Consider the following 25,831-nt stretch of genomic DNA (forward strand, 5'->3'; position numbering starts at 1 on the left):
GAAAGCAGTAAGCATTTATCTTACTATGACAAAGCTCCAATTATACAAGTTCTTTAACTGACATCAGAAGAGAAGCTCCTATCACATAATCACATTAGGAGGACTGTACTTCTCTGCAACAAAAAAGTTAACCCTCAACAATTCCAAACCTTTAAATCCTATTTAGGCCAAAAAGTTCAAAACAACACTAGTACTATTTATATTGCAGGCAGTCCTATCTATCTGTCAGAGCCGCAACTTGTAAACAAGACATATAATGTTGCAAACACAAGAGTGACTATTTTTTCCTATAAACTGCTCACAGCTGAGGTCATATTAAAGGACAAAAGGAGAAAAATTGTGAGAATATGGTAAAAGTGGAAAAACAATTTTTCAAATGCCTGATGAAGGCCTGACTCTACAGAATGCCAGGTGCTGTGAACAAAGCAGTTGATGTATGCATAATAGCTGCTATTAGAGTCTGTCAGCTGAAAAGTACACCCTCCTTAGGCAGACATCCTGTGATTTCACACTGAAACTTCCAGGCTCCATTTTGATCCACGATCTATACTTTCTTCAAATTGCAACTTCGGAATGTATTCAGTTGCCACAGAAATCGCCAATCTGCTGCCAGCGCACACTCAACAGCAACTTCCAACATCAGAATGACATACTCAAAAGGCATTTCAATTTCGTTTTTCCTGGTTTCTCTTGCAATCAATAGGTATGTAAAAAATGAGTCTTATGGGACAAAAACTATTATTCTCACGTATTCAGACTAGAAAAATAACTTCATTTAAAGGCAAAATCTCAGTCCAGAAATTCAGTGACGGTTCTCCAAAAGTTTCAGAGTAAGGGGCAAAGTTACATTATAAAATTGAATTACAACACTGTAGCTGTTAGAGACCAAATCTAGACTGAGTCTTGCTTTGGTAGGAAGACTAATTCCCCACAGGTATGGGAAGAGAGACTGCAAGCTACATGCAAGCTGTTTTCCTCTCTCCCATTTCCTCTCCTCCTTGGAGAAGGGAAACTTCGTATCTATCCAAGAGCACAGGCAATATACAGATAGGAGAATAAATAGGAAGACACATTCACATATATATGCACGTAATACACTTCTTTAACCATTGTCCTTGGTCACAGAAGTAGCTGCTGCTTTTCTTTCCCCCATCATCAAGGGATAGCTAGTTTTGTTTTCTGCTTTTCCAGCTAAAGCGTAGTGAATTTAAGCTTTTCCCCGCTACTGACAACTAGGGAATATATTACAGTGTAAAGACCATGATGACTTTAAAACATTCACTCTCACCTTATTGTTTACTTAATACATTTATAAGAAACAAATCCTGAAGCTATGCTCACAGGTATCTCTGGAAGGCAACTAACTTCACCTAAATGTGAATACCTAAATGTCTCCAATTCACCTTGCTTTGCTCTGTCATTAGGATTTTTGCTGCCTGAAAACTAGTTGCGCCAGCAGAATCATTGAGAAACATACCTTAGGGGTTCAGAGCCCACTTCCTTTTGAAGAGGAATACTAAGTCTGCACATACTGCTCCCTGACTCTTTTCATGTGTCTTTGTATTTCCCAGAAGAAAGGTTTGCTGTGCAGATTATGGGGCTGTCTGGATGGTCAGCTAACTTAATGTTATCCAGTTTTCCCTAATACTCATTAGGGCATATGTTCCAGCAGCAGGTAACAATGAGAGATAACTCTTTCAAACACAGATTTCACCACCCATTCCTCCTTAAAGGAAAACAAAAGGTAGTATTGTTAATCATACCATGATAATACTGAAGTGAAGACTTTGAGGATATAAAGCAAATAACAACATAAGGTCACCATTGCTAATGTCTGTTATATTTGGCCAAAAAAAAATGTCACTATTAAAAAGTACACATCAAATATGTAAATGCAAGAAAATTCAGTCAAGACATAATAAGAGGCACACGCCTGATTAAAAACCATGACTGCAGCCTCACCAGCGGTACTGGCACAGCTCAGCTGGCATCCAAACTACTCCACATTTCAAACAGAAATGTAATGAAATGTAACGGCATGATACAAATACAGAAAGTAAAGGTGTCAGTGATGCTCAGATATTGCCCATGTTTATCCTTTTTACTCCCTTAGAAATATGTCTCACTCTGACCTCAAGGCACTTGCTAACAATAAGTGTGCGAATGTGTCACCTTGCACATCCCAACTATGCAGCTCGGGAAAAAAAATTATGATGGTATGAGTTGTAACTCACATTAAACTTCTTATGTTTCACTGCATGATTCAGAATTGCTAGATGTGAAAGACCAGTGCCACCATCTGGTGCTTTCCAAGTCCTGGATGTTTCTTTCTAGTCAGAAAAAAAAAAATCCATAGTTTGTCTAATTCAGTACATAAAGGGGACAAAGAGAGAGAAAGACAAGCAGTTCTGAAGAGTAAGCAGGAGGCTTTGAAAGTCTTCAGTGCAGCCACTGAAAAAGGAATCCACCATGAAAAAAAACTGGAGAGTGAAACACAAATACTGGAAGCTGAGAGGGATTAAGAAACTGAAATAAACACGTAAGGTCTCATCAGAGCAAAAAAAGGATAAATATAAGAAAAACACAGACCGTGATTCAAACCATATCTGTAAACTCAGCCTCCACAAGTTATTAACTTGTAAAAATACTTTTCATTTAGTGCACACAAAGAGGCTGGGAATCATTCAAGCAAAACATGAACCGTTTCCATGAACTTTAACATGCACCAAAAAAATGCATTTCCAATTCTTATTTTTCATTTTTCATTACTCTACAAAAATGAAGTTAGGCCCATTCTTCCTAATAATCAGATAACAAACTCTATTTTAAATCACATTTTCTGTCCTATCATTGATTTTACATCATACTTGGGGACATGTGGGAACACTGTAACAATCCTGTCTGCCTTGTTCTTGAGGGTGAGGGAAAATGAGGGCAATATTCATTAATATTGTCTCCCTCACTTCTCAGAATGGGTTCTTGAAATCAGAGCTACTTCATTTCTGCACTTTTATGGGGGTCGGGTTAGCATTATTGACCTTGTACAGTCAAAGTGTATTGCAGTCCTTCCCATGGTGCACAACAGCACTGGCAGAAAATCCTCCCCGTGTCAACTCCACCAACATAACCACATCAAAAAAGCCTCCATAACCGATCTGTGTGCAAGGCTGAGAAACAGCAAAGGGGAGAGCAAAAGGCAGCAGTGAGAGGTAGACAGCATCTCAGTGTGCCGAGTAGCCAAGGCAGGGCCTGGTGTGAAGACCCTTTCAAGGTCTTCAGGGGAGGAAGGACACACAGGACTCAGTCCCAACCTCTGCTTGAACAAGGCCTAATACAGTGCTCCAAAACTCATTACTTTTTTATTAAAGCAAGAATCTTACTTCTACCACATGGACATAATACATGCAGCAATAGAAGCAGAGGCAAACAGTGAAGCTCTCCATGAGAGTGCTGCTGAGTGGGAGCATACTGCTGCCTGGCCGTGGGCAGCTCTCCACAGCCTTGGCCCTAACTGGGCAGCAACACATATGGCCGCACTAATTCTGCAGCAGAGCTCTACCAGCATGGCTCAGGCTACTTCTGCTGCTCCTGGTTTGGCTGACTACACTATCCACAGCAGACTGCCCTCAAGACACTTTGCTGGAAATTATGCAGAGATCTCCTAATTCCCTTTTAGAAAGATGCTCCATTTCCAGTTCCAACATGCCCTTCCCTTCCTATCCTTGCCTCCAGTGGCTCATCCTGCTAAGGAACACGATGCCCAGAACAGCTGTAAAGGACAAAGAGCAAGTATCTGAGGGTTTGCTCAGTTAAAAACTGAAATACAGTCTAATTCTTAGCAAGCAATTAACAGAAGTTATGAACCTAAACAGTAGGCATTAATCATGTAGCAGGAGAGGCAAACCTGTGGAGATGCACATGCACAGCCACTTGGGCACTTGTTAGAATCGAATTTCAGGCACTTCAGCATTCAAAGCACAGACATTCACGTTTCCATCTTCCCCTGAATTGACAGTTGTTCAAGCTGCCGCCTCCAGAGCCCTCAGTATGACACATCTCTTCCTATACAAAAACGCCTCCAGCTTCCACACATGCACCCCCACCCAATTAACCAATAGTTTGTTTGCAAAGCCATCAATCCACGGGACCTCCTTCCAGTTGTGGTTTGTGTCATTCTGCTTCTCCTCTCCAAAACCTCCCAGAGGCAGGCTGAAACGGTCTGTCACTGAAGCAGTGACGATGAATTACTGGAGGGAAGTTGCCAATATAGCTTTGCATTAATTATTTCATAATTACAGCAAAATATTTCCCATAATCATAACATACTAAATTAATAACTTAGGCACACATTAGTCTGAAGATTATGATTCACACAGCCACCCACTTGCTGTAGCATTTAATCACACCTCAGAAGTTTAGACACCTGTCCTAAGAAGATCACAAGAGTAACATCTAAACTTCAACAAGTTTATGGCTAAGTGGTGCAATTAATCAGTATTCTCAAGAGAATGGTTTGATCTATCTTTGTCATCTATGCTTAGCAGTGTCATTTAATTGCTTTCCACAACTAGCATTTCATTGGTCCAGCTTCATTAAAAGAATGGTTTATGTAGCAGCTTTCCAAAAGATTTTTTTTAAACAAAGGCTTAAGACATAATAATAAATGAGAATCACATATATCATACATGCTGTGAGTGCTATGTCAGAGTAATGATACCCAATTTTTATCCCGGAGAATAATATTAATATGTAGATTTAAAAGATGGGCAAAAGTAATATTTATTTAAATCATTTGACACTGGGAATCAATATTCTCAAATGCATCTGGTGAAAATCTACAACACAACTGAAGCAGAAGGAAACATCCAAGGTCTACCCGTGTTAGATTTGAAGCCCAATGCAGTAGCCTGCAGGTTCTTTCCCTCCTGAGACCTTTGAAGTGGTTTGTAGGGAAGCTTGTTCTGTGAGCCAGCAACAAAAGGTAAACAATTCTAATCCTTTACTAAACATTAGATATGCTATAATGTAACGTATCTGAGTTTTCCCAAACAAACGCTATGATAGCTATTTATACAAGAAGACATTCAGTTCTTTTCAGTCAGGGTGAGAGAACTCACATTATAGGCCCACGTTATGATTTATGGCCCAGTTGCCCACAGCATAATCCAAGACCCAGAAGCAACATTCCAGCTTGCAGGGTGTTTTGTCTGTTCGTTTTAAAAAAAGAATTTTCCCCTAGAGTATCAGTAGAAAGTTTTTCCTGCAGTCAGCCCAGACCTTTCATGCTTATTCCTTCTTGTCCCCTGACAATGGGAGAAAATTATTTCCCCCTGCTCCACACATGTTTGACTTATGTCTGAAAGCTGCTGTCATCTCCCATGTTTTTAATTTACCTTTTAAAGCCTATGCAATCACAAGTCTTGAAGCCCTCCAAGATCACCATTCATCCACCTGCGGCCTTTGCTTTCTACCAGGTTACTTCTGCCTGAACTGCAACCTGCTGTAAGATCAGAACATGATCCAGCTTTGATTTGAATTTGGCAGCATTACAAGCAAAGATGGAAAATCATGATACGTGCCCTCCTTGCAGGAAAAAACATCTAGATATATATTCTCCCTCATGCATCTTAGCAGAAGGTTAACATTTTTCACAACAGCGAAGCATTGTTGACATGAAATTGAACGCAGCATAGTAATCCCAGCATCCTTTCTGAAGAGCACATTCTGAAGAATCTGGTAGCTGTGTGGATCATGCTCTTACACCTGTATTTGTTGAAATGCTGAATCTGCCATGCCAGAAAATTTTTCTCAAGTCCTTCTGTAACTTGTCCAGTTCATTTGGAATTCTGTTCCCTGACAGTTTGGCATGGTACGCTAATTTGATAAGTATGCTCTCGACTCTTTTGTTCAAGTCATTCACTTACAAATAAAAACAGAAAACCCACTGAGCAGTACCAGAATAGACTGCCGAGGAACTCCAGTCACTACATCCTTCTTCTTTCACAGTTGGCTGCTTGTAACTATCCTCCAAGAACAGTTTTCCAGCCAGTTACACACCACTAGAAGCTGTTCTTACTAACAAAGTCCCCTCACAAAACACGAACTGCAGCAGGAAGCCCCTGATTAGTTCTCACATACAATGGCAGATCCGCCAGAGCTGCCTCTGTCACTGCCAGGTTCAGTCTGTGCCAATAGCCCGTTGTGCATTTACCTGCAAAACGTAGAGGAGTGGAAGCAATGCAGCAGGCTGGTAAGAGCACACTCTGTCTTTACCAGCCAGAACACTTTTACAGCTTCAGTAATTGATTGTCTTTGCAACAATCACGCCCCGCCAGCTTCATTTTTCAGGAAAAAAACATCAGATTGGAGCAGATGGGAGCAGATCAAAATAGGCTGCACAGAGTAGCCACAGCCTAACAGTGAATTGGGAATACTGAGCAAATATAAGTACCATGTTAACATCATGTCTGAACTGGAAATAGAGCTCTTTCATAGCAATTTTGAAGTGCTGGTGTAAATGTATTTGTGCTGGCAGTTAAAGGCTAACTATCAGCTACGCAATAGCCTTATTCATTGCGTGAAAGCCGCAGTTAGGAATAGATTGCAGACCTGTACAAAGAGAAGTTGCACAGACATGAGTTCCCCTTTGCTCACGGAAAGCAAGGAAATGCCCACAACAAGGGTCTCATGCTCCAGCAGCCCACAGTTCATCCCCCAAGGGTGCTGGCATCAGGGCACTGGGAGTGAAACAATCAGCCACGTTCAGTAATTAGACCATTCAGGCCCTAACCATCTTGTGATCAACTGTTGACGGTTTATGGGCTGGTCTGGCCCAGTTCCGTGACTAGTGGGGCGGAGGGATTTTTTTGCAAAATCCGTGCCTCTGGAAAAGGAGAACAGGGGACCCTGTTCCGATACTAAATATAGTATCGGAATGCACGATAACACACTATAATACAATATAATTCAATATAATTGTTAAAAAAAAATCAAATATAATTGAGAGAAGGATTGTCCGAGAGCTAAAGGCCTTACACTAATACTAAAGCCTTGCCTGCAGTCGGGAGCAGCAGTGGGACGATCCGAAAGTGAGCACGATGAGACAAGAAGAAAAAGAAAAGAGAACCCAGGTCAGGTGACCTACAGGCCTTATACCTGTTCCCCTGAGCAGGAATGATAACAGTACTCAAACAGTCTTCTGGGGAACGTAGTTCTTCTCTTCTGGACAAGTACCCTGAACTAGAGCATTTGCTCTTTAACTCCCAGTACACTGCATGAGGTTATGATGTGGAATACCGATAACCAAAAATCATAAAACCATCACATCAACATGGAAAGAACATTCTAATTGGGAGCAGATGATACAGAAAGTAGTTTTGATAACGAAAAATCAATAACTTATTAATGAAGCTTTCTGCAAAGATAAAAATATTTTCTGTGACAGTAAGGCAAAAAAGGAATCAGGATTAAAGCTTTTAAGTAGTCAGTCCATTCAGAACCTCTTCATTTCCATTCTTTTTACTGAGTTCTGTTAGTCGCGGCCTATACGCTTTTGCTTTGTATATCTAAGGAGTCATGAAAACAAATTCCATTTTAACTGTTCATTTTTTGGATTAATTATATTTATGGAGTGTTGCTGTGAGAACAGCAATGCATCAATCAAGTTTTCATGCGTTTTCACTCTGAATGGTCTTATTAAGGGTTAGGGTTGCTCGGGGGTTTTTTGCACACTTGTAACACTGATATTTCCTTTAGTGATTAAATGCAATCAATCAATCCTTTCTTTACATAGCAGGCTAAATACACTATTTTCATCTCTAATTTTATACACCTAAAACAAGTGAATAATATACATGTATATATTTGCTACAAATATGAGCTGTAGCATTTGAACCCATCCTTTTAAAAGACAAAATGAATTAGTGATCTCCTATTTCATTACTAGAAATGAAATATTTACTAGAAATGATGTATTTCCTAGGGGAAAAAAAAATAAAAAAGACCTCTGCAATCCTTTGAAGGGGGGAAGATGATTATAATGTCAGATTATAATATCAGGTTATCACTGATTGTTCCAAGCAGAATTAATTACCGCATTTTGCCCTTTGTGAATAATGAATATCTTCAGGAAGAGTTACATTTTCAAACAAGCAGTATGCTGCGTAGTCAGGAGATGCATGCAAAAAGTAAATCATTTACAAAAGCCTTCCCCGCCTCCTTGCCTCTGTGCTCTTCCCCAGCTGAGCGATTCAGGCGTTTAAACAAATACCACACACATACCTAAAGGAGGGGAGTCTCCCTTCAGTCTTTCCCGTACGTTTCTCATTCTTTTGTCAAGCCAGCATACAAAATCCTGCATGTAGCATTTCACTATGGAAGCAGGCTCAAAATCTAAAGGGATTTTTACTGTTCTACTGACCTGTTTTTTGGTACTTTTCATTGCACTATGAATGCCTTTGCCAAGTCGGCAATATAGCTTGTTGATAGAAAACTTTTGATCATATTAAGCTCCACTGAACTGCTTTTCCTCACACTACTGCTGTGCCTGTTCTGTTTTCTGTGCCATGCTTTCAGTCATCATGACAACTTAGCAGGAACTAAAAGGTGCATTAAACCTCACGGGGAAATGCTGACCCTCACAGAAGGCCAGATAGTTGTTCTTGGTCTCATTGTGAACATCAGGGTTTCTTCTTCTACTGTGAATACTTATTTGGACCTACCAGATCTATATAAAAGTCTGCCAGGAAAATAAGCCTAATGCACTATTAGTGCTCTGACACAGTACTCATCTTGCAATAAGCAGATAAAATCCCTGAGACGTTGGAGATAAGACAGAGTTCACAAAAACCTACAGATGTCATTTTTCACAGCAGAGACAGAGACCACCAAGAGAGATGGCACTGCTTCATGCAAGCTCTTACACCACCCTTCCTTGCCACCTAAGGGGCAGATGGGAATCTAGGGTGTCTCAGGCAAGCGTCTTCAGAGGGTTTCCAGCCCTGGATTCTTTCCAGGAACACCTGCCTCAACTCTGGCCCAGAGATTTCCCTACCTGCAGGGACAGAGAGGTGGTACTTCAGCTGCACGTCCATCCAGGACAGCATGGTGCAGCTACAGTCAGCTCTGCTCTCCAGCTCAGAGCTACAGAGACTGTGCTCATGCAGCAGAGCCAAGAGGCTGTGCTCTGCAAGTGTTGCTTACCTCTCAGCTACTTCTGCCTTTGATGAGGAGAGCTCTCATACAATATGTAAAAGTAAAGCCCCAAAACATTTTTTGTTTTATTTTGTTTCCAGGGCATGTTACTAAAAAGAGCACAGCAATACCTCAAACTGAATACTTGAATCCAAATATCTTCAAAGAAGTAGGATAACGGCACTTATTTAATTATTTTTCACTTAAATTGAACAAAATGGTTTGCTGCATACATGCTGCTCACTTCAAAAGACCATTCTTAATCCATTAATAAATAGCAGCCTACAAGGAATCATACACAAGTAAATTTTTAATGTGTTAGCCAAAACAGCAACCAGCAGATGGGCACAACAGAATTAAGTGTGTAAATTTTTCCTCAGTGGTATCTTTGCAAACTATGAAATTAACAGTGGAAAGAAGCACTGCTAGAAAGCAAGATGTTCAGGTTACTGGTGAGGGGTTGGGGGGTTTGTTTATTTATTTGGTAAGAAATGAAATCTTTCTCAGTGAACTCTTGGTTTGGTGTTATAAAATAAGAATTTTCTTAAAAAAAAAAAAAAAAAAAACACATTGTATCTGCACAATTGTAGCTATCAGTTATATCATAGAATGGCCTGGGTTGAAAAGGACCACAATGATCATCGAGTTTCAACCCTCCTGCTATGTGCAGGTTCGCCAACCACCAGACCAGGCTGCCCAGAGCCACATCCAGCCTGACCTTGAATGCCTCCAGGGATGGGGCATCCACGGCCTCCTTGGGCAACCTGTTCCAGTGCATCACCACCCTCTGTGTGAAAAACTTCCTCCTAATATCCAACCTAAATCTCTCCTGTCCCAGTTTAAAACCATTCCCCCTTGTCCTATCAATATCCACACTTGTGAACAGCCACTCCCCTTCCTGTTTATACGCTCCCTTCAAGTCCTGGAAGGTCACAGTGAAGTCTCCCTGGAGCATTCTCTTCTCCAAACTAAACAAGCCCAGTTCCCTCAACCTTTCCTCACAGGAGAGGTGCTCCAGTCCTCTGATCATCTCAGTGGCCCTCCTCTGGACCCGCTCCAAGAGCTCCACGTCCTTCATGTACTGGGGGCTCCAGGCCTGGATGCAGTACTCCAGAAGGGGCCTCACAAGAGCTGAGTAGAGGGGCACAATCACCTCCCTCTCCCTGCTGGCCACTCCACTTTTTAATGCAGTCCAGAACACAGTTGGCCTTCTGGGCTGCAAGCGCACACTGCTGGCTCATGTCCAGCTTCTCGTCTACCAGGACCCCCAAGTCCTTCTCTGCAGGGCCGCTCTCAAGGAGATCTTCCCCCAGTTTGTAAAAGTACCTGGGATTGCCCCGACCCAAGTGCAGCACCCTGCACTTGGCCTTATTGAACCTCATTAGGCTCTCTTGGGGCCACTTCTCCAGCCTGTCCAGGTCCCTCTGGATGGCTTCCCTTCCTTCCAACGTATCTATAATGATGAAATCAAAAGCATGACAGAAAGAAAGAAAACTAGTCTTCTTATAGTATCTCTGATTTTGGTGGCTATTTCTGGCAGATTTGAATTAGACTATTTCGAGCATCATACTCATCATAATAAAAGCTGAAGTAGGACAGTCGCATGAACACAGGATTAGCTCATTCATAAACTGTAATTTACCTGGAAACATTGTTTCCCCTTCTGATAAAAATCCTCCCAAGACATCCTGGGCTCTGACAGCTTTTTATTTTGTCTCCATCTTCTCTAATTACCTATGCAATAGACATCTGAAATCTGAGTTACAATAGAACATTCCTTGTAATAAAGAACTGCCTTCAGGAAAACTTCATCCTTTAGCATGTTTACTTACAAGGAGCTCATTAGCTTTCTTGAACAGAACAGCTTCTGTTCTAATCACTCACTCACATCTACTTCGGTAGAATCAAGCTGTAGTCACGGTCTGAATCATAATTTTAACAGTTTTAGAAGGACTCATTTTTTCCAAAGTAGTGACTTGCCAGAAGATACCACAAATATCTATGGAGAAAATAACATCATATCTATGAACTTTCATCTTGAAGGTCAGGAACTTTTACCCTCTGATGAGTGCTTCCCTGAGCTTCAGCAAGTTTGGGATTAACAGCAAAAGTAAGCAGGATTCTATTAGCCACATTTCTGTTACAAAAGCATAACAGATCTGTAATTCTCTATCCTACACTTCATACTCCAATTTATTGCAAAGAGTTGTCTGACTGGATGCATAAACAACACTCAAAAGCTTGTAATCTCGATTCAGCTTTCACTGTTGTTAAAAAGAATTATTAAAAATAAAAGAGCTGCTGTTGTTAGAATACGAATAGAAAACAAAACAGATCAGCATGTCACCACTCACTTCAATCCTCTCAAACACTGCGCAAGAATACTGTATAATTAGGAAAGTATCAGGGTAGAATGGGGCATGTTCTGTGCAAGGAAAAATTGGCAGGTTAAGGCTCTCAGCTGGGAGAATAATGCCAGAGCAGCACTATAACCACCAGCTCTGTTAACTCTAGAATGATATGGATAGATGAATCTGGAATAACCTCAACTGTCCCACTATATATAAGAAATAGGGTACAGCAAATGAACTTATCCAATGGTAGAGTCCAATCTAGGAAATGCAGAGATTTCTCAAAAGCGAAAGGCCTGGGAACTCATTGCTGAGGCTTTTGCAAATGCAGGAATCCATTTAAAGGAGTTTGGTAAGCAATTAAACGAACAGGTTAAAAACCCCTTGAGCCCTAAGTACAGAGGTGCTATTCCTGCCTGAGGAAATTTGTCCACTCCTGGAAACAGTCAGTTTCCTGAAGCATCACCACCACATGCACTCACTATGATGCACAGCGACAAGGCTATTTCAGAGAGCTGCAGCCACTGCTAAATAAAATGCACTTGGACACCAAGAATCTACCTTTCACATCTCTTGGAAAATATCACACCACAGCTATATTAAAATAAAAGTAACAACTTCCACCTTAGCTTTTGAGACCTGCGACACCTGTCTGCATCAGGATAAAGCTGCCAGCACTCCCCCAAGAGGTTCTAGAAGCCCCTTTTTACCACTTTTCTGCGTGAGACTCAGCTTTGCTCCAGGCAGCCAGCTTCATCCCATATATTTGCTTCTGAACAGAACAATTAAAGTATTAAAGTAGTCAAAAGTCTTACTGTATGTACAGAAGCAGTTTGACTGTCTCTGATAATATTTATTTCTCCTCCAACCCAATAAGCAAGTACTTACCCTCTCTTCTTTGTGATCATTATTTGAATCACATTCGGTTTCAATATAGCTTGAATTTAGTTTGGGTTTTGCTAAACCGATCTTTATTCTATTATCTTTTGTTCTCTGGGCAAGCATATATTTAATCTTGAGAGTAAAATTGTTACAATGAAATCTGTGTATTTAAAGGTAATACAAATTAGAGGGTAGAGATGAAGTAATACATAGTAGATTGTATGAAATTATATAGATGGAATAATAACTCACTTGTGTGAGCCGTGCACCATGACACAGATTAATTGTTACCAAAAAAAGACATTTATTATTCAGACTTTTAGCACCTACTGAAGTGTTTACATGATTCTTAAATGTGTTACAAAAGCCTCCACAAGAATACAGGTTTGTTAAAGGCTAACTCTGAAGCATCAGCTTTTCAGCCAAACTGATGAAAACTACGCAGTTTTAAGCAGTTGTTTCTCACCCTAAATCCCCAAGATGATGGCCAAGATGACACCCATCATGTGGCAGCAGAGAAAACCCTTTAGCCTCTGTTCACATTCCTGTGACATGCAAATCAATTTAACAAAACAGAAAGTTCAGAGAAGGAGGACAGACAACTTGATGAAATTATCATGCCCCAAAATTCCTACATTGTGACTGTGATTGCTTAAGTGTGCCCTGGACCTCAAGGGTCTATACTTCTCGCATTGAAAATCTATACCTATTTATCTCCAAGGTACGATACATGAAAATCTTGGAAGAATAACATGAACAAATGCCCAATAGATTTGCTTTCCCTTCTTAATACAAATGATGTTTGCATTTCCAATTGTGTTTTGTATTCTTGACAAGCCAATGAGTATGAGTCAAGAGCACTGGGACCTTGGAGTATGATGGAAAGCAATTCAACTTCTGAAACACTTAAATCTCAGTGTATTCACACGTTTTTCTTTATATAGCACACGTGTATTCCATGTGATTTGTATATCTCACACGTAAATTATGTCCCTAATTGGTACTTCATAATAAAGTGCCTGAAGGAGACCAGGCTGTTCTGATATGCAAGCAATTTTAGATTTAAATTAAGTTATGGATTGATTTCCATTTCAAAAGTGGTTTTGAAATTTCCTAAGTGAAACACAGTTGTTTCCAAAAAGGGACCCAAAGAAAGGAATGCCAACTGAGCTGAGATTCACATAGACATCCTGCACACATGAAAATAACTTTCCTTCCTGTTACTGTGTTTCCTTCCTGTTATATTTTCCTCCATGATTCCTACCTATTTATTTATGTTTTATTATCCTACATATTTAAGGAAAGAGAAGATGGACATTTTAAACAATCCTGAGGGAATCAGGGCCTCATCCACAAAAGGAAAGTTGGCCTATAAAAAGAAGTGCTGTTTTTATTCAAAACTACTAATATTCCTTCTTCCCCCTCTCTCCCAGGACACTGGAATAAGTCCCCAAGTTGTTTTTCTTCAAGCAGTCCTTGTAATGCCTGTTTCTGCTGTCTCCTGAGTATTTTAAGCTGCTAGGTGGAGTTTGATTTTCTGCATTTTTATTTAGCTTTGATATTTATTTTGTAACCCAAAGCTGTATTCTAATTTATAACCTTTTCATTTTATATTTATGAGATAAAGTACATAAGGTGATTTTACAGCTGCCTCATTGAACATATAGTAATAACCAAGAGATTGAAAAATATTATTCCAGATTTAAATGAAAGACTGCTTTCCTTTAAATGCCATCATCATTAGGCAGTGCAGTCTCTCTTTTAACAATTTATACTTGTACAAATTCTATGGCACAATTGCTCTATTCCTAAATAAAGAATATTTTAGAGCTACAAAGAGCATGAAAATAAAACCCGGTTTCTTTCATTCCCAAGCAGAAGCAGTTCTTAAAACAATGAAGAAATTTTAAGGCATCTTATGTCTAATGCTGCTGAGAACAAAGAGGCTTAAAAAAGGAAAGAGTGAAATCAGCAACGGTAACGTTTTGGAAAGGAAAATAAATGTTTTATTGATAACAAAACCTCCTGCCTATGGACTCGCCTGCCAGAGGAAGGTTGCAGTGGCCACTGTTTCCAAGGCCCTTTCCAGCACAGAGGTTTACAGTTACTGACCTTTTCTGGCCCCTTCATTCTTTCAGGAAGACTCAATTTCTTTCCATTTATATGACTTCGCCCTGAGCTGCCGCTGCCTCCACCGCTATCTCTAACCTAAGCCCGAGAATTTTCCACTCTGTAAGGCATCTCTGATGAAAGCTACAAGAAGACACAAGTGTGTTCACTGGGGAAATACCACAAAGTCAAGGATGTCTGATCACAGCTTACAATAGCTGTGTAAGAGCAATGCCTCTCAGCCCACAGACATCTGGATTAAAAAGATAGGGGAGCAAGGTGATAGGGAGGCAGGACAGACCTGCCTAGGATAAGATGTACAGAGACTGAGGGATCTGTGGTATAATACAAAGCAAACAAATTCCATTTAGTAAACAACCTGTATACAAGGTATCACCTAGTACTTTACAGAGAGATAAAAGACCGAGATAACGCTGGAGAGAACTGGATACTGTGACTCCTAACAGGGAAAAGGGAAAATACAAATAAAGCTGAAGTAGCTCAGATAAAGGAGAACTGCTGAATTTAAAAGTACAGCATATATTTTTATAGAACCAGCCGTATCCAGAGGGAAAAAAAAAAAAAAAAAAAAAAAGTCAAAGGCTTAAAGGTTTGTTTAAGCATCTGAAACTCCAGTGTTTATCAATCAGCCTATCTTAGGCTGATAGAAAATCTTTTTAACCTGATAGAATTGGAACTGTAGAACAATCTCACATATTTCATGGCATCTTCCTCCTCACCCCTCAGCGCCACACCTACACTCTGCGTCATGCAGAAGTTTCTAGAGAGATCACTATAGCTGGCGAAACCTTCAAACCAAATCAGAACTGGATTAGATCTCTTCTTATTTAGATACAATTTTATCAGTTCTTCATTAAAATAAGGGAGAATAGAAAATAGCATGAATCAGTAAAGTAAACAACAAACATAATGAGAGATCTGAGGGCAGGAACTAAGTTATGATTTCTGGCAGCATGGAAGTAATCCATCTGCCTTGCAAAATGTAATTTACAAACTGTTACCATGCCACAGTTCTTGTAAATTTCAATTAATAAGAACCAAAGTAGCAGAGGGGATGGGGAGAAATTCGAGAATGGAGTTTGGGAGTCAGCAGGTTGCAGACTTGTGCACACTGAGCACAGCCAAGCACCTCTCACAGCAAAGCCGCAGCACTGCCCAGCATGGATGAGCGTGTTGTTACAGAACAACAAAAGTGGGTGGGCTACAGAGGAACCTGAAGGCACCAGGACCAGCAGAAAGGAGCTGCAGAACGTGTTTGCGTGCTGCTGAGAAGCACAGACAGGCACTGCGCTGGAGCAGGGATATGTTGGTGAAAAAGGCAACAGCCTCTACTGCCTTCACTTGCTCCCAGTGACAGTGAAGAGTTGTAAAGGGGAAATAGTGGCAGGGTATAAATAGAAGGCAAGTGATTGAGTTTTTCCAAGTGGGAGATTTTATCCTGGAACCAACCTACTGGGAAGTCACAGAGCTGGCAGACGCTAGATGGACACATCAGTAAGTACAAGGTATTTAAGGCAGTGACTGATGGCAGCAGAGAGGTGCCACCTGAACGAGCCCTATTCTCAGTTTTAAAACTAAGCCTGTGAAAGATGGTAGAGGAGACATGATCGAGCAGAGCACAGCAGTCCTGGAAAGTCAGCTCCAAACCAGGGCTCCCAAGAGGTGAGGGGGGCTGCTGGCATGCCCAAGTAAGGATGTTCACCATCCTGCCCTTGCATGGGGCAGAAAGCCATGCAGGCCCCATGCCTGAGGTACGCCATGCATGGGGCTGCCAGTGTCCAGACAATCTTTGCCTTGCGTAAGGTTTCTCAGTCATCCATTTTCTCTCCCTGGGGTGCGCATTAAAAATAAATAAATAAATAAATAAATAAAATACATCCCCACCGTCTCTTTCCTTACACAAGAGCCCCTCAGCCTGGTTGTCTTGAAGCAACAGGCGGTGCAGCTTCAGCTGGATGAACCACAGATCCCAAACAATCTAATGCTGTTTGTTTTTAATGCATTGCAAACAAGGAACTCATTTCAAGGATCTTTTCAGGGTCCTCTTCCATAGGAACAATTCATTTGAACATTCGCCTCATGAACCGAAGGTCAGCATACATTACACGCCTGATCGAGTAACACTGTTCTCATCAGAAAGAAAACTACCTGAAAATTAAGGTGTTTTAGTCTTCACAGAACTCACGCAGAACAGACACTTCTATAAACACTTTCAGGAATATTTTTATTACTGAATTTTAAAAATAAACCTTTGGAGACTATGTAAGCCTTGGATCTGTTTTCCTTCCAAGTGGGACAAAAATTGCTCATCCTTTGCAAGTACAGTAGCTTCATTAAAAAAAAAACATTTTGTATCAGCTCAAGCTGTTCTGCATATGAAAATGATCAATGTTGAAAGCAAGTTGTACAAAAAGAAGGGTGAACATTTCCAAGAGCCACAAAACTAGGAAAATGTATGATTTAACTTTTAAGTCACAGCAGGTTAGCCAAATTCAGAAAGAAAAACACAATTGGTACACAAATGATGAGAACAGGTAGCTGTTATAATGCTTCCATGTTTGAGCTGAACTTATAGCTGCTGAAAAGCAGCTCATTTTTATGATTTTTCTGCTCCTGAGATGGAAAATTTCCTAGGATAGTTATTAACTTGGGTAGATAAATAATTTTCAAGTGAAAGAACTGTTGTTACTTCTTGTAAAAAAAAAAAATAAAACTACCAAAACATAGCTTCCAGAGAATCAAATCTCAATTATGAAATAGCAAAATAGCTTTGTCAAAATAATGCCTTTTCCCGAAATTTCCTATTAAATGTCTAGTTTGTATTGAGTGAGTTTTTGGCTTTATATATGTGCACATACAAAAAATTACATACTAATGTTCGCACTGAAATCTGTGCTTGAAGGTGTGGCACAGCTCTCCCAAAACCACATGATGAGGTTCATGTCCCAGAATACCCCCAACACTGAAAGAGGAGGTGCAAAAACTCTTATTACAAGAGCAAGAGAAGTTAGAGGTAATTAGAGACTGCTAAACATCTTCCTGATGCGTTGTAACAGCTCATATAAGCCTATTACTTTCAGTGCAAGGTTTAACAGCACTTCCATTAACCTACTTCAGCCATTAGTTTTATTCCATTCATTCTCAGTTACTGATGCTGTCCTGATTACTGCTTGAAAATAATTTTGCAAAGCAGGAGCTACAGTGCGCCATTCACTTTTCCAACCATAAGGTAAATTGTTATTCAAATTTTGTATATGGAGCAAAAGGTAATCAGTCAATACTCAAGAATGGACTGCTTAAACACCTTCAAAATTAAATTACATTGCAGTTCTGTGCAATTTAAAATGCCAAAGAAATCAGAGGCTGTCGCAGATCTTAATTAAAGCAATGAGCCTTTTTCCCCCACCCTTCTGGTACTTATTATTTTCTATTTATTCACTGCTCTGCATAAAACAATAAAAAATAACCTCAGTTACTCCTGTTTGTTATTTATAGTAGTACAGTTTTTACATGTGACAACGCTCCCCATCCTAAACAAATGACTGTCTTACACAAGGAAAATTCAGAACCTTGGCTATGATTATACAGTAGTTAAATGGATAAATAGTCATAGAAATAATGAGCTCAAAGACATGCAAAATTTCAGTCACAGAATAAAAAGGAGTCTGATATCCTTCACCAGTCTCAGAAGACCAAAACAAACAAACAAAATCAAGATAAGAGATAAAAGCTAAGAGATAAAGGAGCAGCTAAAAGCTGTGTAAGACAGTTTCCCCTGCCCACCTCCACACCCCACTGGTTAAGTGTGATTGCTTTTACGGGTCCTCAGTCAGTTTAAGTCAGTGGAGTCAGATTGTGTGCTGAAGTAGCCTAAGAACTGTGTCACTTGAAAATACCAAAGCTCCAAAATATTTGATTTTTTTCTTCTATTTCTATTAATTATTTCTATTTTCTAACTTGTTCTGGTTCCCCGAGCAGCTACAACAGTCTTTCTCACATTTTCTGTCTGCACTCTACAAATATATCGAAATATACATTTGAACAGCTGTTCAAGAGCGACTGGTGCAAGGAATTTTGTCACCAGGACCCTTATGGATGCCAAATTTAACATAGAGATGACAAAATTCTAGTAGATTGAATTAGAAGTTAAATACTGCAAAGCATTTTATCATATGAGTAGGCTGTAACACTAACACACATTTTGAAATAGCCCAGTTGCATTGCTTTCTTAGGAAGTATTCAGATTTCTGCTGCAGTGCATTTATCTTTCTTACATCCCCTGCCACACTCTCAGTCCGCTTAAATACAAAGTAACCTTTTTCTCTTCATTTTGGGAGATTTTGCTGATTAATGTTGGTTTAATGATAAAGTGCTTCTGGCAGAGTAAAAAAAAAACAGCTTTCAGTTTTTGTCTGAGGCAATATAGCTAATTAGGAATTACCGTGTGTCAGAGCTTTATCAACCTCTTATTAGTGTTCCTGTCATCATAATTTAAAAAAAATATGTATCTCCTTTTCCCATAGAACAATCCAAGGAAAAAAAATCATATACAAGGCTGTCTTGCAGTGTTCTTCTCTTTTCACCTAGCACGTTATGAGCAAGAGCATCACCCAGTGTTGTTCTGACATTAAAAAAACAACAACAACAACAAAACAAAACAAAAACAAAACAAAAAACAAAAAACCAACCCTGTTACTGGCATTATTTAGCCTTGAGCAGGATGCATCACAGCCCTTAATTATAACCACCTTCATAACACCTGATTATTTCTAATTTCATTCTGGATGACTCCAGTCATAAGAGGAAGGCACAAGCTCTTCCCCATTCGTGAAGGCCCTTTTGTTCTTTTAGGGCTGTAGGAAGCCTGTTAGAAACAGGAGTTTCTATCCCTTTTGACATAGAGAGCTCTCTTATCTCTACAGCAATGTTTCTGCAGCAGAAAGAGCTAGCAGACAGTAAAGGCCTCTGACAGCAGCTCAGTATCCCTTCACACACAGTCCCACTACTACGAAATATACCGAGTTGACCTTACCAAACCCAAAAGCCTAAAAAGCAGCCCCTGAAGAAGCAAGTTCTGAGGCATCCTTCCTAATATCTGATGTACCCCTCTACAGTAAACAACTGAAACAGCTCTGTGAGCCAGGAGCAAACAAACATTTTCAACTCCTTGCTGATTTATTGTTTCTCTTCCTCGATCGTCATTTAGGGTCTGGGGCTTTTTTGTCAGTGCAATTGCAACAATTTCTTTCCAACAAGGGGTTATAAATGTTATAAACATGAGAAAGGCATTCATGTACTCACAGCAGTAATTTGGAGAACGGAGGAAAACGAAGGAAAGCACCTGAATCTTCACAAGTAGTTACACACCTGGCATGGTGCTCCCAAGATTCAGATGAGTCTGTTCTAATTTAATCCTGCCCTGAGATAAATCAGCTGATATTTCTTGCTATTACCAGCCTTAAGAAGACACGTCTTTATTTAAACAGTGGATAAATCAGATATCTACATGCTGGAAAATTTTATGCCAGTATTGAGTTTCTCAGTAGTAATAATTCACCATTGGTAGCAGCAGTAATCATGCTTTTAAAACCAGTTCCGTAACAGCATTTTACCATTTCAGAATATTTTGTGCAATGAAAGACATCAAAACCACAGTAATGTATTTGTCTGCTCAAATGAAAGATTTGTCCAACTTAATTATAAGAACACTGCACTGGTACTTTGACCGGAAAGATCCTCTTTCACTTGTGCAGAAAGAAAAATTATACAGCTTAAATGAAAATGAGCAGAACTGCTATAAGGAATCTTGGAGTTTAATGTACAAGGCCACGGCTCAATTCGTAAAATAATTAGGAGACTTCTATCAAAAGCTTTGGTTCAAAAAAGATTCTGAAAGTCTAAATTTGGTTAGCATGCAACAGTATGTTGAAACAGTACGTATCTTCTATGAAGTATAAAGTATTTATTTTCAAAAGTTATTTGTTTATATTTCAGCAGCAAAGACAGGAAATAAAACCACAGAGGCCAGAAAATAAGACTGGCATTGAAAATAGTATAGCTGTGGATGAAGGGAACATGAGCTGCAGGGAATACATGCAGCACAGCTTGTCTATTAGTGAAGGAGTAGGGAAGCATGGAATGACAGTAAGAATACAATGGAATGTAAAGACAAAAAAAAAGGTAGGGAATGGAGATTAAAAAATGGAGGCTCATAGTGCTCATCTGGATATCACAAACACTAATAAACCCATTTTAAATAAAACATATGATCAAGTGGTTTTATACTAACCTAAAATAAATAAAGCAGACAGAATAAATGCATGAATATGACCTGAAAAGTCAAAAGAAAAAAAAAATCTGGTAGTATCACATGCTAAAACTTGCTCAAATTTGGTGTTTTTTGTTTGTTTGGTTAAATACCTGGCACTAAACAAAGTCAAATCAAGAGAACTTGCTGGCAAAAGCAAGCTGATAATGGAGAGTATGGCTCTGAACTGCACTGTCAATGTACCATAAAGTGCCTTACCTAACTGTTACAATTATCCCCACTTCAAACATTAGAGGCTGGATTTTAGCTCATACTGAAGAGAAACCCACAGATATTAAAAGTGGAAATGTATGGTTAGGACATATGTATATCCTTAATTATGGCACATGGCGGCACAATCAAGAGTGACGTTATATTATCATCCAAAATATATCCATTTCGTTTCCTCTAGTGTGCAGACAGAAATGTGAAGATGCCCAAATTAGAGCCATATGGCTAGTGTACAGAGTCACTGCTGGGTACTGTTAATGTAGTTTGAGTGCCCAAGCTATGCTCATTCAGATATTTTTGAATTACACTGAATAGTTAACAGATAATAGTAATTAACTCTGAAAATACTGGTTGAAAAGATCATTGGATTTGAGATAATGATAACACACACACTTGTACTGTGTCTAACCACATAATCTAAGCATACTGACTCCATATTAACACAGACACACATCCACAGAGTAGCTCTGATTTGGTTAGCCCCACAAGGATAGGTAGTTTTGGAAAGAAGCCCAGGAAAAAGCAGCTTTAAGTTAAATTACTGATTCAAGTCCATGTCACTGTGCCATAGTAACATTTGGAGATAGTTAGAAATGGCATGCAGGGTCTTGTAAAATCAGCCCCTTAGAGGAGTCAGAAGTCAACAAACAGGGGTGAAAGCAGTACAGTATATTCCAAAACAAATCAGAAAACTGGTGGAGGGGTACAGTGGACAGCCAATGCACAAAAACATTGATTTCTGCTGCAGCACAGATGAAAATAGCCGAGAGGCAGCAGAACTTCATTTCTCATATGATATTTTATTGGAAATAAGAAAAAAAAAAAAAAGTAGTTCAAACATTCTGAATTCTATTTGTGTATTACCTCATCACCTGACACACCAGAAGAAGAAAGATGTTTGTTTAGCTTGCCAGTAATGAAGACAAAAGGTAAATTAACAAGGTGCTAAACTGAATGTAGGAAAATTTGTATGTTATAAAGCAATGCTCAATAATAAATGTGGAACTAGTGGATAATCGACAAATAAAACCAGATGATAAATTACTTGTTGACTATTAACCTCTTGGTCATGTTACCTCTTTCAGCCTTTTGCCGTCTCATTGGCCACATCCGTAATGATGATCTTGCTGAGACAAACACTCCCCCTCATTGTGGCTGACACCTCCCTCAAGTCAATCAGATATGATCATTTATATCACCTGATGAGGTAGCATGGGGAATATAAATTAGACCACTGCCTTGAATTTCTTGTGTACCGTGAATACCAGTAGTTGTTTATGAGAGATTTGGGATGTAGATTGAGGCAAAATTAACTGTGCTCTTATTTTAGCATTTTTCAGTCTTAAAAAAAAAAAAAAAAAAAAAAAAAAAGCACCTTTATCACTGAAAATTTGAGGAAACTGTTTATAAAGGCCAAAGAGGTACTACAACCAAAGAATGAGGTAATGCTGTTCCCCACTCCACCACTTAGGATGTTAAAATGTGGGGATAATGCTGCATACAATAAAATATCTTGCTGCTTGTTATTTTCCATTCAACAATAACAAGGTTTTTTTCCCAATAATTCTTCATTTAAAAATCTTAGAGTATTATCTTTGTGCGTTTACTACAAGAAGCCACAATAAATCAAAAACACTGCTGTATCTTCAGTGCTCCACTGCTATCAAGAACTGTCTGTTATTTCTATCATTGCCTTTGTATTTATTTCCCTTGTGTATTTCAGATATATCTCTCGTTAACTAGAGGGAGTAACAAGCTGAGAATGGAGACTGCAGAAATAATGAAAAGAAGGCTTCCTACTCTGTGGCTGCCTGTAGACTGGTGTGCTGCCCCTGCTGTTACTGCAACTGCCTTCCAGCCAGCATACTGAAGAACTCATTTCTGCTTTTTTCCTTTTCCGAATCAGAGAACAGAAACCTCATCCAAAAATTCTGCTCAGGAGCATTTTCCCCAGTTTTAAACTATTTTGTGATCCCTATATATAAATTTTGCAGACCTAAAGATCTAGTAACACACTTCAGAAAAGTAAATGTACTGACTCTTGTTACCACTGATGAAGTAGACATGATCTGGATCACAGCCCACCTGTTATGGTTCAAAGGGCCCTGATCATTATCCCAGAAGGAATCCCAAAAATCACCATTTGTCACAGGAAAGCAGCAGGAAACCTGGGGTGTCCTGGTGACATCTAAATTCTTGGGAATATGTGGTAACAGCTTGGTCAAAAAATGTTCTTGTGTGCATGAAGTGAACTCTCCACTAGGCTATGAGGATGAATGTCCCTGTCTACAGCAGACTCTTAGAGGAAAAACCAAGAACAAAATAATAATTAAATCTTACAAGATTTTCATAAACACAATAAAAAATGCCATTAGCTACAATTATCATCAGACATTCAGAATCACAGCTAGGTCTCCATCCGAGTATGGGTATTGGAGTGTTTTATTATTGATGAATTTGAGTACATAATATTTCTGAAAACTTAAACAAATTGTAGATAACTTGGCGGGCAGCGTTCTGCTTCTATAGCCTTGAAAGGCTGCCTTCATGCTTCTTGAGAGCACACACCAGATATTAAATAAACTTCACTTGTGACTTTAGTAGCACTCTGATCTAAAATTAAATGTTTTTTCCCCACTTGAGCAATAGAGTTAGACCAGATCATTTCCAGAGGTCCCTTCAAACCTTAACCATTCTGTGTATGCTGAAAAGAGGACTGTCCTGCCACTCATACATAAGCAGATCTGCCAGGGCATGGAAATGGCATGGCAAACACAACTCAGAATTGCGGTGTAGAGCAGAAACTGCCCTGGCTTGGGGAAGAATGCACAGAGACAGCCCAATGTTCTGACATGGCTCGCCTAGCCCAGTCAGTCCACCTGGGCCAACTTCAGGCTCACACTCCTCTCCAGATAAAATAATGCTAAGTGATGGCAGGGTAAGAAGAGAAGCTGCATAATTAATTTGGTGGAAGAATAAGTGCCATGCAGAATGTCAGATGAATTTAAGGAAAACAGAGAGCCTTTATGGAGATAGAAACACAAATGCTGTCGAATCAAATTGTTGCTCTCATCATCTGTATCTTAAGAGAATGTGCCAGTTCATACTGCATTGCCTGGTTCTATACATGACAAAACTCTCTAGATTGGTGAGTTCACATATTCATGTTAACAGTGAACAGACCAGGTACTACTCCCCATATCATCTTCAAATGTGATGTCAGTGTTCCAATAGAAGATCAAGATGTACTCCTTCCTGTTTTTTAATATTTGTACAGCCTGCATGACAGATAACCTCTTTATCATATAATTATTTTCCTATTAAAGTACTTAATTAAAACTAACACATCATCTTAATGATGTAATGACTCAACATATCACCTTATCATCTAAACAGCATTAAGAATTGCCAGTGTGGGGCTAGACTTCTCTATTTCAAAACCATCATGCCTTTTGTTAATTTTACACAAGTATTTGTCTTCTGCCTTATCTGTGTGCAACACCTTGCTTTTAGCAATTTCAGTGAACTAGTCACACTACTATGGTTCACTAAAATATTCACTTACCCAAAGCTGAGATCAACAGCCAGAAACTGATTGTTGAAATGTCTGCTCTTTCCCTTCTGGAAGCAGGAAGCTTTCTGACAGTCATGAATTTTCTAGCAGCTCCATTCAGTGACAACAGAAATATTCGTTTAACCTTTGCTCTCATTGACTCATTCTGTCCTTCCCTTTGCTCTGGAAATTGCAGGTCTTAGGTTACTGGCACCTGAAAACAATGGGGAAAACAAAAACAATTTAAAAAAATTATGCAAAGTATAGGCACTACTTCTGTGTACTTATCTTTAATATTCTCTTGCTGGAGGGATAAAATGCCCTTGTTCAGTAGGTAGCCTCCATATTAATCAAAATTTTTAAAAATCTATTTTCAAGATATACAGAAAGTAGTTATTGCCTCTTTGTATTACAGATCGAACCTACAAAAACTGTGGTCGCTTTCAGAGATTAAAGCTGGTCTACCTCACTTCCAGGCTAGTAAGTCTTAGGACCTGAAATAAGTCAGCAAGCACAATCTCCCTTAGTAACAATACCTCAGATTTCACAGTTTTATCAGCTTTTGTAACTAGTCTGTTTATCACAACATCTACTTTCCAGCAAAAATCTTCTAGGAGTTTTATTTGTTCGGGTTGTTATTATTTTTGTTTTGTAAATACAGAGCTATCAGTATTTAATAGTGTAACACATAACTGTTTCCTTTGGGTCAGGTCTATGGATTTGCTGTACATGACTTTGGGCAAGAATGTTTGAGTTTAGATTTGCTTAGTGTCTGTGGAAACATTTACTTGGATTAGTCAGGAGACAAGGTAACATCTAAGAACGTTTCTATTTCTTGGTAATGTGTATTACTTCATGGAGAGAACTGTATCGTTAAGAGGACAAATACTTAAAAATACACAAAATACAATTTAAGCATACAAAAAAAAAAAAAAACCAACAAGTACTTCAGATAAGATTATTTCTCAATTAAGTCTATGAGCATTAGTAAAGAATATTAGGTCTCTCCCTATACAGATATGGGTAAGATTCAGAAATGCGTACTGCATAACTTCTTAATCCCAGAGAGCTGGTGAAAGAAAACAGAAGCATACACTCGTACTGCTGTTCTGTGTTGCAGAGCAATATAAGAAGGATAAGTAGTCTGTCTAAAACTCAAAGGCTGTGCAGATCCTTCACTGCAAA

At 39.3% G+C, this 25,831-nt stretch overlaps 1 long non-coding RNA gene across 1 annotated transcript in view; it reads right to left on the minus strand.

Moving 5' to 3' along the window:
• The window catches only part of LOC124418045, a 68,888-nt gene that overhangs the window by 30,103 nt on the left and 12,954 nt on the right, over window positions 1–25,831 (minus strand). The window contains exon 2 of the long non-coding RNA XR_006939542.1: window positions 24,659–24,860. This is a non-coding gene — a long non-coding RNA (uncharacterized LOC124418045). The remainder of the gene's footprint in view (window positions 1–24,658; window positions 24,861–25,831) is intronic.

The sequence above is a fragment of the Gallus gallus genome, chromosome 6, assembly GCF_016699485.2.
Source record: "Gallus gallus isolate bGalGal1 chromosome 6, bGalGal1.mat.broiler.GRCg7b, whole genome shotgun sequence".
NCBI classification, from domain to species: domain Eukaryota; kingdom Metazoa; phylum Chordata; class Aves; order Galliformes; family Phasianidae; genus Gallus; species Gallus gallus.